The 17263-nt window shown below is 36.8% G+C and overlaps 1 pseudogene; it reads right to left on the reverse strand.

The window, feature by feature from the left end:
• Positions 1–791: 791 nt before the first annotated feature.
• On the reverse strand, positions 792–2070 carry LOC114035033 (annotated as a pseudogene).
• Positions 2071–17263: the final 15193 nt, after the last annotated feature.

Here is a 17263-nt window from a genome sequence, read left to right on the forward strand (position 1 = left end):
TATTTTTTTTTTACTAGTGAAAAATTTCAGAGATTTTGATAGAGAATTTAAAAAAGGTATAATTAGGAGAACTTGTCTTATTCACTGGCAACAGTGTTGCTAAGAGCTCTCCATGTTGAGAACTGATTATGGTTAAAAGTCTAACTGATGGATAACATGAAGATCATGATTGCAATAGAGCCGTCCTTTCTATGAGACAAATTTCTTATACAAGTAGTAAATTCCTTAGTCTATCATCATTACAGCAGTCAGTAAAATCAACAAGAAAGATACTTGAGGGCAGCTAGGTGGCGCAGTGGATAGAGCACTGGCCCTAATGTCAAGAGGACCTCAGCTCAAATACGGCCTCAGCCCAAACAATTGACACTTACTAGCTATGTGATCCTGGGCAAGTCACTTAACCCCAATTGCCCAAAACAAAGAAAGAAAAAGAAAAACAAAAGAAAAAGAAACAGGGGCAGCTAGGTGGTGCAGTGGATAAAGTGGATAAAGCTCCAGCCTTGGAGTCAGGAGGACCTGAGTTCAAATCTGACCTCAGACACTTAACACTTACTAGCTGTGTGACCCTGGGCAAGTCACTTAACCCCCGTCACCTCACCAAAAAAGAAAAAAAAAAGAAAAAGAAAGATACTTGAAAAATCATCATGACATAAATTAATAACCATTACTTATGCTGTTGCTGATATGAAATTAGTACACTGGGTTCATTTTTTTTTTTTGCAAAGAACACTGATTTTTCTAGTGATATTTAACTTTAAAAAGGCTTTATGGGTTCTCCAACCCTTGAAGCACTAGTATTTCAAGATTGCCAAAGTCACAATGTATCTGGTGGGTGTTACAATCTTAAACAAGGCGTATGCAGCTAGTGCATTTCCACTTTGGGAATTTTTCAAAATGCCTACTACTCTGTTTAGTAACCCAATGAGTTCCAGAAAAGGAACAACATTTATTCTTTTTAAGGCTTCATAATTAAATATTCCGAACCAAACACCGGAAGTCACTAAGTGTACTGGAATCATAACTTTTCCATATTGGCTAAATGTTTTCTTAAATTGCTGATACAGACTAGTAGATTTGTCTTGTGATGGATCAAGATCTTCCTTTTTTGCAGTACAAGTTCTTTGGGCTGTGCCACTCAATGATATAACCCGCTCTGATAAAGTTTCTTTTGGTTGTGGATGGTGAGAAACATCTACTGACTTCTTTTCCTTTGAGATATGCCATGCAGAAGATGCATGTAGACAATGGTTTTGAGGATCTTGCACCAAAACAATCTTAGGCCAAGCTTTATATAAGACTGGGCAGCCTTTTATGTTTTTAGGGTGCCCAATGGAACCAGCTCCATGTGAGACCAAACATGTTTTATTTGCCAGTTGAGACCTAGTCTGTATTAAATTCCACTGTATTTTGATGAATGGTGGTTGTTGATTTCAGTTCCTACAGAGACTCTTTCCAAAGAATTAGACTTGGCACAGAGGAAACTGGATTTGGAGTTAGACAACCTGCATTCACATCCTGTGTCACTTGCCCAAGGTCAACAGGTAGTAAGGTAACTTCACCTCTCTAGGCCTTATTTTTCTCATCTATAAAGTGAGGGGGCTGGACTAGATGACTTCTAAGATTCCTTCTAGTGCTAAATATGTGATCATGGGTAAAAATTAGCATCATCATCCATTAAAATGTACTAAGTTCCCATACCCACGGATATGCACTAGGTCAGTGGTTCCCATGGCACAATCAGTAGATTATTGGTGATCTATCTGAAAACATCACGTGACCTTTTTGGAGAAGTTTGAGCAAAGGCAAGATGAGCATTTGTTTGTTATATTGCAGAGAGGAAGGTGCAGATTGTATTAGATAGTCTCTGTGGTCCCGTCCAACTCCACAAGGACTGACAGGGCAGGTTTTCATATGCTGCTCTCTCAGGGGCTATCACTGACAGGAGAGGAAATCCCCCCAGGGTCTCCATTGAAGCCTGTATGGCCAGGTCTCCCTTCACCCTCTCATTTACTTCTATATATTGTATACCTAATCTGAGCTACCTCTCACTTTGTCAATTGTTTTAGTCATGTCTGACTCTTCTCAGCCCCATTTGGGGTTTCCTTGGCAAAGATCCTGGAGTGGTTTGCCATTTCCTTTTCCAACTCATTTTACAGATGAGGATATTGAGGCAAACAGGATTAAGTGACTTGCACAGGGTCACACAACTAATAAGTGTCTGAGGCCAGATTTGAGCTCAGGAAGATGAATCTTCCTGACTTCAGGCTTAGTACTCTATCCACTGTATCACCTAGTTACTCCTCTCTCTTTCTTACCCTATACAAAATTATTTTGATAAGTAAAACTTTGTAGTACAGTTTGAAATATTGTTAGGTTCCCTTCTTTCCCACTTTTTTTCTTTTTTTCACATCGAATAGTATTTTATTTTTTCCAATTACATATAAAGGTAGTTTTCAACATTCATTTTTCAAAATTTTGAGTTCCAAATTTTCTTCATCCCCTCTCCCCTCCTTAAGATAGCAAGAAATCTGATATAGGTTATACATGTACAATCATGTTAAACATATTTCCACATTAGTCATGTTGTGAAAAAAGAATAAAAAAATGGAAAGTCCGTGGGAAATAAAAAAACAAAAAACAAGTTAAAATAGAATGCTTTGATCTGCATTCAGACTCCATAGTCTTTTCTCTGGATGTGGGCAACATTTTCCATCACCAGTCTTTTGGAATTGTCTTAGATCATTGTATCATTGAGGGTTGATGAGTTTATTGTAGGTAATCATTACACAATGTTGCTGTTACTGTGTACGATGTTTTCCTGGTTCTGCTCACTTCACTCAGCTTCAGTTCATGTGAGTTTTTCCAGGTTTTTCTGAAATCCACCTACTCATCGTTTTTTATAGCACAGTAGTATTCCATTACATTCATATACCACAACTTGTTCAGCCATTCCCCAATTGATAGACATCCCCTCACTTTCCAGTTCTTTGCCATCACAAAAAGAGCTATGATAAATATTTTTGTACATGTGGGTCCTTTTTGCTTTTTTATGATCTTTTTGGGATACAGACCTAGTAGTGGTGTTGTTGGATCAAAGGGTATGCACAGTTTTATAGTCCTGTGGGCATAGTTCCAAATTGCCCTCCAGAATGGTTGGATCAGTTCACAACTCCACCAACAATGCATTAGTGTTCCAATTTTCCTACATCACTGTAATATTCATCATTTTTCTTTTCTGTCATATTAACCAATTGACAAGTGTGTGGTTGTTTTAATTTGCATTTCTCTATTTTTTCATATGACTACAGATAGCTTTAATTTCTTCATCTGAAAACTGCCTGTATATATCCATTGACCATTTGTCAATTGAAGAATGATTTGTATTCTTATAAATTTGAATCAATTCTCTATGTATTTGAGAAATAAGATCTTTATCAGAAATTCTGGCTGTAAAAATTGTTTCCCATCTTTCTGCTTTCCTTCTAATCTTGGTTGCATTGGTTCTGTTTGTGCAAAAACTTTTTAATTTAATGCAATCAAAATTATCCATTTTGCATTTCATAATATTCTCTATCTCTTTTTGGTAATAAATTCTTCCCTTCTTCATAGATCTGGCAGGCAAACTATTCCTTGCTCTCAGAATTTGCTTAAGGTATCACCCTTTCTGTCTAAATCATGTAAGCATTTTGACCTTACCTTGGTATAAAGTGTGCAATATTGGTCTATGCCTAGTTTCTGCCATACCATTTTTCAATTTTCCCAGCAGTTTTTTGTCAAATAGCAATGTCTTATCCAAGAAACTGGAGTCTTTGGGTTTATCAAACAGTAGATTACTGTGGTCATTTACTACTGTGTCTTGTGTTCCTAATCTATTCCACTGATCCACCATTCTATTTCTTAACCAGTACCAAATAGTTTTGGTGATTGCTGCTTTATAATACAGTTTTAGATCTGGTATACTAGGCCACCTTCCCTAGCATTTCTTTTCACTAATTCCCTGGATATTCTGGACCTTTTGTTCTTCCAGATGAATTTTGTTATTATTTTGTCTAGTTCTACAAAATAAGTTTTTTGTTAGTTTCATTGGTATGGCACTGAATAAGTAAATTAATTAAAGGAGAATCTTCATTTTTATGATATTAGCCCCACCTACCCATAAGCAACCGATATTTTCCCAATTACTTAGATCTGACTTTATTTGTGAGAAAAGTGTTTTATAATTGTGTTCATATAGTTCCTGGGTTTCTCTTGGAAGGTAGGCTCCCAAATATTTCATATTGTCTACAATTATTTTAAATGGAATTTCTCTTTCTATCTCTTATTGCTAGGCTTTGTTGGTAATGTATAGAAATGCTGGTGATTTATATAGGTTTATTTTATATCCTGCAACTTTGCTAAAATTGTTAATTATGTCAAGTAGTTTTTAGTTTATTCTCTAGGGTTCTCTAAGTGTACCATCATATCATCTGCAAAGAGTGATAGCTTTGTTTACTCATTGCCTATTCTAATTCCTTCAACTTCTTTTTCTTCTCTTATTGCTAAAGCTAACTTTTCTAGTACAATATTGAATAACAATGGTGATAATGGGCATCCTTGTTTCACCTCTTATCTTATTGGGAAATCTTCTAGCTTGTCCCCATTACATATGAAGTTTGCTGATGTTTTAGAAAGATACTACTTATCATTTTTACAAAAAAATTTCATTTATTCTTATACTCTCTAGTGTTTTTTAATAGGAATAGGTACTGTATTTTACCTGAAGTTTTTCCTGCAACTATTGAAATAATCATATTATTTCTGTTAGTTTTGCTTTGATTATGCTTAATTATGTGGAGAGTATTCTCAATATTGATCCAGCCCTGCATTCCTGGTTTAAGTCCCACCTGGTTATAGTGTATTAGCCTCACGATAAATTACTGTAATCTCTTTGCTAACATTTTATTTAAACTTTTTGCATCAATATTCATTGGGGAAATTAGTCTATAATTTTCTTTCTCTGTTTTGGCTCTTAGGTATCAGCACCATATTTGTGTCATAAAAGGAATTTGGTAGGACTCCTCCTTTGCCTATTTTTCCAAACAACTTATATAGTATTGGAAATCATTATTCTTCAAATTTTTGGTGGAATTCACTTTTGAATCCATCTGACCTTGGAGATTTTTTCTTAGGGAGTTCATTGATGCCTTTTTCAATTTGTTTTTTCTAAAATAGGGTTAAATATTTTACCTCCTCTTCTGTTAATCTTGACAATTTATGTTTTTGTAAATATTGATCTATTTAACTTAGGTTGTCAGATTTACGGGCATACAGATGGGCAAAATTATTATTTTGTTTTCCTCTTCATTGGTGGTGAATTCACATTTTTTATTTTTGACATTGGTAATTTGGGTTTCTTCTTTCTTTTTATTTTAAATCAACTTAACCAAAGATTTATCTATTTTATTGGTTTTTTTCCATAAAACTAGCTCTTAGTTTTATTTATTAGTTCAATAGTTTTCTTACTTTCTATTTTATTAATCTCTTCTTTGATTTTCAGAATTTCTAATTTGGTATTTATTTGGGGATTTTAATTTGTTCTTTTTCTAGTTTTTTTAGTTGCATGCCCAATTCAATGATTTGCTCTTTCTCTGTTTTATTCATGTAAGCATTTAGAGATATAAAATTTCCCCCTAAGAACTGCTTTGGACTTCCGCTTCCAGGAGCCAAGGTGGCAGAGTAAAAAGTAAGTCACTCTTACCCTCCCTTATTAACCTCTGAAAGCCCAGAAAATATTGCCCCAGGAAAAACCCTGGAACAGCTGAACCAGAAGAAAGATGGGGGTGCAGCAATCCAGTAGCCCAGGTAGCTTGAGGAATTTATGGGAAAGGCCCCTCTTGCCCTGGAGAAAGGGGAGCAGTACAGAATGGGAGGTGTCCCAGCAAGCTAGGGAAAGCCCTACTTTAGCATATCAGGAGGAGATCCTGAAACCCAGGTGGTGGATCAGGCAAACACCAACACCTGGACCCCCAAGTGCCTCAGTGAGGGTGGGGGAATTGGTGGAAACCAACTTGGAAAACCACCAGGAGACTGGGCATTCTGCAGCAATCAGATTTCCCAGTGCCTCAGCAAAACTAAGGGATGCAGCACCCCAAGAAGCCCCAGGCAGATAAACATCCTGCAACATCCATCTGAAAGGAGCTGAAGAAAACAAAAGGAAAGAAAGGCCTAGGTGAGCAGGAAATCTCTAGGAGCCACACTACCCAATCGTACCCCTAGCATTCCAGTGTTGCTGATTCCAGTCCAACACCAGGTAAACTGCTAGAATCTTATAGCCAGAAAACTGCCAGCATCAGAGGCCACAGCACACAAAGCCAGTGACCAGGCCCTGGGCTCCCAATACAAGAAGCTTGGGTCAGTGCCCCCTGCTCCCCAGCATGAGAGGTCAATCTCTTTAAAGGCCAGGAAATAAGCAAACACCATGAGCAAAAAGAAACGTACTCTAGATTCTTGTTATGGGAAGAGTGAAGGTCAAGGCAGAAATTCTGAAGAGGACAGCATTGTCAACAGACCCACATCTGGAACCTCAAAAGGGAATATGAACTGGTCTGAAGCCCAAAAAGGCCTCTTGGAAGAGCTCAGAAGGATTTTAAAAGTCAAATGAGAGAGGTAGAAGAAAAAATGGGAAAAGAAATGAGAGGCATGCAATAGGAAGTCAATAGCTTGGAAAAGGAAGGACGAAAATTAACTATAGAAAACAAGTCCTTTAAAAATACAATTGGCCAACTGGAAAAAAGTGCACTGAAAAAAACAAGTCCCTAAAAAAACACAATTGGCCAAATGGGGAAGGAGGTACAAAATCTAATAGAAGAAAACAATTTGTTAAAATTTAGAATTAGGCAAATGGAAGCTAATGACTCTATGAGAGAGCAAGAATCAGTCAAACAAAAACAAAAGGATGAAAAAATAGATGAAAATGTTAAATACCTCACTGGTAAAACAACTGACCTGTAAAATCAATCCAGGAGAGACAATTTAAAAATTATTGATCTACCTGAAAATCACAATGAAAAAAAAAGCCTAGACAGTGTCTTTTAGGAAATCATCAAGGAAAACTGCCCTGACATCCTAGAACCAAAGGGTAAAATAGTAATAGAAAGAATCCGCCGATCACCTCCTAAAAGAAATCTTGAATTGAAAACGCCAAGGAATATAGTAGCCAAATTCCAAAATTACCAGGTCAAAGAGAAAATACTGCAAGCAGCCAGGAAGAAACAATTTAAATATCATGGAACCACAGTCAGGATTATGCAGGGCCTTGCAGCTTCTACATTAAAAGACCGTAGGGCATGGAATATGATATTCCATAAGGCAAAGGAGCTTAGATTACAACCAAGGATCAACTACCCAGTGAAAATGAATGTGATCTTTCAGGGGAGTAGATGGATATTCAACAAAATAGGGGACTTCAATACTTTCCTGATAAAAAGACCAGAGCTCAACAGAAAATTTGATCTTCAAATACAAGACACAAGAGAGACATAAAAAGGTAAACAGGACAGAAAGAAACAACATGTTATTAATAAGGGCAAACTGTTTACATCCCTACAAGGGAAGATGACACTTGTAAATTTTGAGAACTGTATTGTTATCACACTATGTTAAAGGGGAATACATAAAGGAGGTTGGTATAAGTTGACTTTGATGTAATGATTAAAAAAAATCTAATCAAGTGGGTTAAATGGATCCAAGTAAGTGGATTAATCTGATCTAACTAAGAAAATGTACTGAGAGAAAAGGAAAGGAGGAGGCAGACAAGAGTAAATTATATTACAGGAAAAGGCACAAAAATCTATTACAGCAGAAGGAAAGAAGGGAGGGAAATGAGCATTGTTTGAACCTTACTCTCATCGGATTTGGCTAAGGGAATAACATAATCAGTTAGGTACTAATATTGATAGACAACCCTTCTCAACAATACAAAGATCTAAGACATCTCCAAAGGCCTCATGATGGAAAATGTTATCCACATCCAAAGAAAGAACTGTGAAGTTTGAATGCAGATCAAAGCATAGTTTTTGCTATTTTTTTCTCCTGTTGTATTTTGTTTCCTCTTTCTGGTGGTTCCTCCTATTAGTTCTAATTCTTATTTACAACATCACTAATGTAAAAATATGTTTAATAGGAATATATATGTATGGCCTATATCAATTGCACACTGCCTTGGGGAGGAAGAGGGAGAAAAATTTAAAACTCAAAAGCTTATGGAAGTGATGGTTGATAAATCAAAATAAATTAATTTTTAAAAAAGAACTGGTTTGGATACATCTCAAATTTTCATATGTTCTCTCATTATTGCCATTATCCTTGGTGAAATTATTGATTGTTGTTATGATTTTTTTAATCCACTCGTTCTTTAAGATTAGATTATTAAATTTCCAATTAATTTTAAATCTATCTTTCTGTGGCGCTTTATTACATGTAACTTTTATTGCATCATGATCTGAAAAGGATGCACTTGATATTTCTGCCTTTCTGCATTGGATTGTGAGTTTTTATGTCCTAATACATGGTCAATTTTTGTGTTGGTGCTATGTTCCTCTGAAAAAAAGGTATATTCCATTCTATCCTTATTCAATTTTCTCCAGAGGTTTATCATATTTAACGTTTCTAAAATACTATTCACCTCCTTAACTTCTTTCTTGTTTATTTTGTGGTTAGATTTATCTAGTTCCTAGAGGGGGAAGTTGAGGTCTTCCACTAGTTTAGTTTTGCTGTCTATTTCTTCCTGTAATTCACTTAACTTTTCCTCTTAGAATCTGGATGCTATACTACCTGGTGCATATATGTTTAGTGCTGATATTACTTCATTGTCTATGGTACCTTTTAGCAGGATGTAGTTTCCTTTCTTATCTCTTTTAATTATGTCTATTTTTGCTTTTGCTTTGTCTGAGATCAGGAGTGCTATTCCTGCTTTGTTTTTTAACTTCAGCTGAAGCATAATATATTCTGTTCCAGCCTTTTACCTTTACTTTGTGCATATCTCTCTGCTTCAAACATATTTCATGTAAACAACATATTGTAGCATTATGGTTTTTAATCCACTCTGCTATCCACTTCCATTTTATGGAAGAGCTCATCCCATTCAAATTCACAATTATGATTAATAACTGTATATTTCCCTCCATTTTATTTTCCCCCATTTATACTTTTCTCTCTCCTTTCACCCTGTCTCTCCTCACCAAAGTTTTGCTTCTGACCATCATCTCCCTCAATCTGCCCTCCCTTATATCAGCCCCCTCTCTCTTTTCTTTGCCCCTTCCCTTCCTACTTCTGCCATCCCTTCCACTCTCTCTTGTATTAGCCCCCCCCCTCCACTCCTTTTTCTTTCCCCTCTTACTTCCCTCTAGGGTAAGATCAATTTCTATACTGAACTGAGTGTGTATGTTATTCCCTCTTTGAGCCAAATAGGGTTCAAACAATGCTCACCCCCTCCTTTCTTTCCCTCCACTGTAATAGGTCTTTTGTCCTCTTCATGTAATATAATTTACCCTATTCTGCCTCCCTCTTTCCTCTTCTCACAGTGCAATCCTTTTTTTCACCCCTTAATTTATATATATATATATATATACACACACACACACACATACACATAGAGATAGATAGATAGATAGATAGATAGATAGATAGATAGATAGATAGATAATCACATCAAAGTTAACTTATGCTCACCCCCTCTGTCTATGTATGTAGAGGTAAAATTCTTAAGAGTTGCAAGTGTCGTCTGCTTGTGTAAGGATGTAAACAGTTTAATTTTATTGAATAACTTTTTTACTTTCCTGTTTATCTTTTTATCATTCTCTTGAGTCTCATTTTGAAGATCAGATTTTCTGTTCGGCTCTGGTCTTTTCATCAGGAAAACTTGAAAGTTCCCTATTTCATTGAATATCCAACTTTTCCCCTAAAAGATTATGCTCAATTTTTCTGGGTAGTTGATTCTTGGCTGTAATCCAAGCTCCTCTGCCTTCCAGAATATCATATTCCAAGTCCTCCAGTCCTTTAACATAAAAGCTGCTAGGTCCTGTGCAATCCTGACTGTGGCTCCATGATATTTGAATTGTTTCTTTCTGGTTGCTTGCAGTATTTTCTCTTTGACCTGATAAATCTGGAATTTGACTACAATATTCATTGGAGTTTTCATTTTGGAATCTCTTTCAGGAGGTGATCAGTGGATTCTTTAAATGACTATTTTCCTCTCTGGTTCTAGGATATCAAGGAAGTTTGATAATTTCTTGAAAGATGCTGTCCAGGTTCTTTTTTTTGATCATGGCTTTCAGGTAGTCCAATAATTTTAAAATTCTCTCTCCTGGATCTATTTTCCAGGTCAGTTGTTTTTCCAATGAGATATTTTACATTTTTGTCTACTTTTTCATTCTTTTGATTTTGTTTTACTGATTCTTGATGTCTCATAGAGTCATTAGCTTCCACTTGCCCAATTCTAATTTTGAAGGAATTTTTTTCTTTGGTTAATTTTTGTACCTTCTTTTCTATTTGGTCAATTCTACTTTTAAAGTTATTTTCTTCATTGAATATTTTTTTCTATTTGACCAATTGTATTTTTTAAAGAATTATTTTCTTTAATGGATTTTTTTTTTCTATTTGGCAAATTGTATTTTTTAAAGAATTGTTTTCTTCTGTCAATTTTTGTCCTTCCTTTTCCAAGCTGACTCTCTCTCTTGCATACCTCTCATTTCTTTCTCCAATTTTTCTTCTACCTCTCTCATTTGACTTTTAAAATCCCTTTTGACCTCTTCCAAGAAGGCTTTTTGCTCTTGAGACCAATTTATATTCCCCTTTGAGGTTTATCATGTAGGCATTTTGGCATTGTTGTCCTCTTCTGAGTTTGTTTTGATCTTCCCTGTTGCCACAGTAGATTTCTATGCTCAGGGCTCTTTTCTGCTTTTTACTCAATTTTTAGCCTATTTCATGACTTTTAAAGTTGAGCTCTGAAGCTCGGGCACAGGTGGCACTATTCCAAGCTTCTTGTTCTGGGGGCCAGAGGCCTGGTAACTGGCTTTCTGTGCCAGGGCCTTGGGTGTTGGTGGCTTGTCCACTGTGCTGGGGTGACCTGGCCTAGGAACACCTGTTTTGCTAGGGCTTCCTGGGCTGGAAGTTTGTTTTCAGAACTTGGACTGGAAGCCTCATAGGCTGTGCCATGTTTCTGCTGCACCAGGACCAGGGGTCCTCAGTTGCTAATCTGTGCTGTGGCTAAGAGCCTCTCACTGGCTTGCCCAGATGCTGCCTGCACTGGGTTGTGCTCCCCTTTTACCCAAATCACACAGACCTTTCCTGAAGTACTTCTAAGTTATCTTAAGCTGGAAAATTGTTTCACTCTGTCTTTCTGTAAGTTCTTTCACTCCAGAATCTATTTAGAGGCTTGATTTAATGTTCTTTCTGAGGGAAACCGGCTTTTTTCCCCCATCTTCCTTCCCATTTTTTTTCATTAATTCCTTTGAAATTCTTGATCTTACTTTCTTCCAGATTAGTTTTATTATTTTTTCTAATTCTTTAAATTAATCCTTTGGTAGTTTGATTAGTATGGCACTGAATAAGTAAATTATATTAATTTGTCCAGTCTACCTCTTAGTAGTTAATACTTCTTAAATTATTTGGATCCATCTTTATTTGTGTGGAGTGTTTTGTAATTACGTTCATATTATGGTTTCTGTGTATGTGTCTTGGTAGGTACACTCCTAAATATTTTACGTTATCTGTAGTTATTTTAAATGGAATTTCTCTTTATAGAGCTTTCTGCTGAATGTTGTTGGTATTACACTGAAATACTGATGAATCATATGATTTTATTTTATATCCTGTAAATTTGCTGAAATGGTTGATTGTTTTTATCAGTTTTTAATTGATTGTTATAAGATTGGGCCTAGTGGTCTTGAGACCATCATGATGGTTTTCCCTTAAGGGAGGTTCTAACTTATAGAATCTATGCATCATTGTTATAAGATTAGGCCCGATAGTCTCTCCTTCAGGCAGGATGTAAAACTGACAGAACATATAGAAAAAACACTGACAATCACATTTTTTCAAAGATTAATACATCTGTGTCCCCTAAATAACATTTTGTCTACTATAAACTCATGTTATCCCTGATATTCAAACTTCTAAAATAATATTAATATTAATTTTCCCCTAAGCTCTGTTTTGACTGTATCTAAAGAATTTTGGAATGTTATTCCATTGTTGTCATTTAATAAAATTATTATGGATGTACTTCTTTCTGCTGTTCCATAATTTTAGCTCTGTCTCTCTGTAATTCTCTTGAACCACACTCTTTGTTTCCACCCACATAGCCCCCATTGTAGTTTAAGCCTTCGTCATGTCTAACCTGGATTATTAGAATAGCCTCCCAATTGGTCTCAAGTCCCCACTCCAATCCATCCTCTACCTTGCTGCCAGAGGAAGGGAAGTAGTGAGGACGGAAAGAAAACACATTTAACAAGTGATTACTATGTGCAAAGCACTGTGATAAACATTGGGGAAACAGGTAGAAAAGTAAGATAGTCCCTGCTCTCAAGGATCTTGTTTTCTAAAAAGGGGTGACTATATATAGGAGAGTTCAGTTACAAGTCAGACAGAACAGTTAAAATATCGTAATTACCTAATAGAGAAAAAATAAATGCCAAAGCTAGAATGGTGGCCATGTTAGTCTTGATTTCTCATAAAGTCACTAGCTTCCAATTGCTCCATTCTAATTTTTATGGAAGACTCTGTAAAACAAATCCCGAAGAATTAAAAAAAAATAAAAGAGAATGTGAAATATCTCATTGGAAAAACAACTGACCTGGAAAATAGATCCAGGAAAGAGAATTTAAAAGTTATTGGACTATCTGAAAGCCATGATCAAAAGAAGAACCTAGACATCATCTTTCAAGAAATTATCAAGGAAAACTACCCTATTCTAGAACCAGAGGGTAATATAAAAATTGAAAGAATCCAACCTCCTGAAAGAGATCCCCAAAGGAAAACTCCTAGGAATATTGTAGCCAAATTCCAGAGTTCCCAGGTCAAGGAGAAAATATTGCAAGCAGCCAGAAAGAAACAATTCAAGTATTGTGGAAACATAATCAGGATAACCCAAGATTTAGCAGTTTCTACATTAAGGGACCAGAGGGTATGGAGTATGATGTTCCTGAGGGCAAAGGAGATAGGACTACAACCTAGAATCACCTACCCAGAAAAACTGATTTTAATCCTTCAGGGGGAAAAATGGACATTCAGGGAAATAGGGGACTTTCAAGCATTCTTGATGAAAAGATTAGAGCTGAATAGAAAATTTGACTTTCAAATACAAGACTCAAGTGAAACATGAAGAGGTAAACAGGAAAGAGAAATTATAAGAGACTTATTAAAGTTGAACCATTTACATTCCCGCATGCAAAGATGACATTTGTAACTCATGAGACCTTTGTCAGTATTAGGGTAGTTGGAGGGTAAAAATTATATGTATGTATGTAGATAGATAGATAGATAAATAGAGGGCACAGGGTGAGTTGAAGGTGAAGAGGTGATATCTGGAGAATAACATACACACTCAATTGGGTATGGAAATCTATCTTACTCTACAGGAAAATGGGGGGGAAGGGGACAAGAGAGCAGGGCGATAATAGAGGGGTGGGCAGATTGGGGGAGGGGTAATCAGAAGCAAACACTTCTGAGGAGGGACAGGGTCAAAAGAGAGAATAGAATAAATGGGGGGTGGGATAGGATGAAGGGAGATACACTTAGTTTTTCACAACATGACTACTGTGGAAGTGTTTTGCATGACTACACATGTATAACCTGTAAAAAAAAGATAAAGAAAAAAGAAATCCACAAGCCAAGAGGGGGCCGCTCTGATTCCATGTGTATGAGACTTTTTATGTTCTCAGGTGACCAAGAGGCAGCATCAAGGAAGCAGGGCCAATGAGGTCCCAGTGAGTGCTTTGTTTCTTTTTAGAGAAAATTAATTCCTGTTGCAGGAAGAAAGGAATAAGTAAGGGAGAAGAAGAGACATAAGTCTTACCCATGTTGTTGGAAAATGCTGGTAGATATTAGTCTTGTCACAGAGAGCAAATGGAATAAACAATGCCAAAAACTCCCATGAGGGAGTAACCCAGTCACTTTTAGTGAGATTGGCAATCTGAATGCCCACTTCATGATCCCACCTTTACATATCTATGACCAGGATTTCTTCGGCACTGCCCAACATCATGTTGGCAGAGATCACCTGTCTGCCACTCATGCCAAGCATTTTGATTTCAAAAGTATGATGCGAGGTGGTCTCTGTCTTGGCAAACCACATCTGTCTCCCATAATCTGGCTGAATCTACATCAAATGCCACTTATCACCTTCATTGGCTTGTCACTGTCTTCTCTAGGTTCCCAAAGTGGGTGATACCACCCTCTGGAGAGGTGCTGGAATGATCCAGGGGGGCAGTAGTAGTTTGAAATGACATAATTTTTTAAAAATCTTTAAAAGGTTGAAGAAAGTAGATTTCCACAGGGGCACTGAGCAATTTTTTTAAAGGGAGCAGTAGGACAAATAAGTATGGGTACCTCTGGTAAACCACTGGATACTGCTGGTTGCCTCAAAGGCTGGTCACCCAGGACCCGTGATAAAGCACTGTCTTGGAATTTTCTCCCATTTGTTTCTGGCATATTTCTCTGAACATATCCCTGAAATATTCTTCCTGGAATCCTTCCACAGCTTTCCTCTAAAGAGAAATGACTCCATTGTCTTTGCCAATCTCATATTATGACATTAGCAAGGGCAGAAAGATCTTCCAGGATGGGAAAGCTGCTGGGGAATGGTGGACAATGAAGACTAGAGAGTTAGGAGCTGAACTTAGGGAGAAATGAAGAACTGAGCCATGTCACCTTGACTCCTTGTTCAACTCCTTTACTTCATAGATGAAGAAATGAAGGTCCAGAGAGACTAGGCAAATTGTCCAGGGTCAAATAGATAACAAGTTGCAAAAGTCAGGTTTCAAACCCAGGTCTTATGGAGCTACTGTTTTTGGCACAATACCATGACTAGTTCCATTCCAAGCTATTCTTGGGCAGAAATTCTTCTGATTTATCTCTTTTTTTTTCTAGATACGTAATGTCAAGTATATAGGGTACTCTTAGAGAGGAAACCCCTTCTACTAATGCAGATTGACAATTATCTCACAATTTACAGTCTTAGGGAGTTGCTTGGGGTATTGAGATGCAAGTGACAGTGTGTGACTGAACCCATATCTCATAACTCCAAGAACTGTTCTCTATCCACTAAACCACTTTATCTCTGCTAATCTGTGCCAATGTAACTGAATATTCAGTTTCTCTTTCCTAGTACCACATTGCTTCCTACCTTCTAGCTGACATCTCCTGGAAACAATATCTTAATACAAAGACTTATTTCTAAAATGAGTCAAAGACAGTTTCTTGGAAAGAAATCTTTGCCCCTCAAATTACACCCCACAGACAACCACCTAGTTGGTCTGTGTTTATTTCTGTTTCTGCTCCCAGAGTTAGACAGTCAGGAAGAGGTTTTTGTTCTTTTGGTTTTTTTTTTAAAGCTGGTGGTGAACCACCTGGAAAATGTGGAAGCAGTTGTACTACCATGGGGAGGAACCTGACAAACCCTAGCATCCTCAAATCAGTGAGCACCCAGAAAACACAAAGACCAAAATAACTCACAGCTGCAGTTTTCATATCCCCAAGCTCAAAGTTTTCTTGTCCATGTGGTTGTTGGTGGAGTAAAGAAACATTAAAGTACTCATACTTTCTTTAGAAGTGGCTGTGAATACATCCTCAATCTCCGAAAGCCTAGTCACCTCAAAGACATATGAGTGCTCACACTTGGCCCATAAAAACTTCTCTTCCCAATAAGGGAGCATAACTTGTGGTCATAGAAACTTCCTCAGGACAGTAAAACAAAACTGATAAACTGATAATCCCCTTCCCTTTAGATCAGAAATGTCTAAGGAACTCACTGGCTTTGTTCCTCAAATAGGAAGCTATTCAGGAACTCTATGACTGATCTTCTGCAAACAACACGATGCAAAAGAAAATATATCTGTTGTTATTTCTTTGACTATCTCTGTCTCTGTGTCAGTCTGTCTGTCTCTGTCCCCTCTCCCAACTCATTCTCATCCAATTGAGCTTGGAAATTAGAATTCTTGACCTCAATGTTACCCATGAGATTTTGCCCAAGAAATTTCCCTGCCCTGATTAGAAAGCTGTATTACAGAATGGTACCACTTAAAGGCCTCTAAATCTGAAGGTTCTCTGAAGGAAATGTGTCCCTGAAGTTGGACCATTCCATTCAATAAACATTTACTAAGCACCTACTGTGTACTGCCAGGTACTATTTTAAATGCTGGGGATACAAAAACAAAAATGTTATTGCCCTCAAGAAGCTTACATTCTTCTAGGAGGAGGAGAGATAATGTGTACATAAGAGTTTTTTTATTTAATATTTTATTTTTCCCAATTACATGTAAAAACTATTCTAACATTCTTTTTTTCTAAATTTTGAATTCCACATTCTTTCCCTTCCTCCCTCCCCCCCCATTGAGAAGGCAAACAACTTAACATAGGTTATACATGTGTAGTCATGCAAAACACATTTCCATGTGAGTCATTCTGTGAAAGAAAACACAGACAAAAAAAATAAGAAAAAGAAAGAAAGAAAATAAAAATTATTTTTGATCTACTTTAAGGCTCTACCAGTTCTTTCTCTGGAGATGGACAGCACATTTCATCATAAGTGCTACAGAATTGTCTTGGATCATTGTATTGCTGAGAATATCTAAGTTATTCATAGTAGATCTCATACAATATTGCTGTTAGTGTGTCCAAAGTTCTCCTGATTTGGTTCATTTCACTTTGCATCAGTTCATGTAAGTCTTTCCAGGTTTTTCTGAGAGCATCCTGCTCTTCATTTCTTAAAGCAATAGTATTCTATCACAATCATATACAACAACTTGTTCATCTATGCCCCAATTGATGGATATCCCCTCAATGTCCAATTCTTTGCCACCACTAAAAGAACTACTATAAATATTTTTTGTACACATAGGTCCTTTTCCTTTTTGTTTTTTTTTTTCTTTTATTTCTTTGGGATACAGAACTAGTATTGGTATTGCTTGGCCAAAGGGTATGCATGGCTTTATAGCCCTTTGGACATAGTTCCAAATTGCTCTTCAGAATGGTTGGATCAGTATACAACTTCACTAATTGCACATTA

This window comes from Vombatus ursinus, unplaced genomic scaffold (assembly GCF_900497805.2).
Source record: "Vombatus ursinus unplaced genomic scaffold, bare-nosed wombat genome assembly UNPS02009173.1, whole genome shotgun sequence".
NCBI lineage: Eukaryota > Metazoa > Chordata > Mammalia > Diprotodontia > Vombatidae > Vombatus > Vombatus ursinus.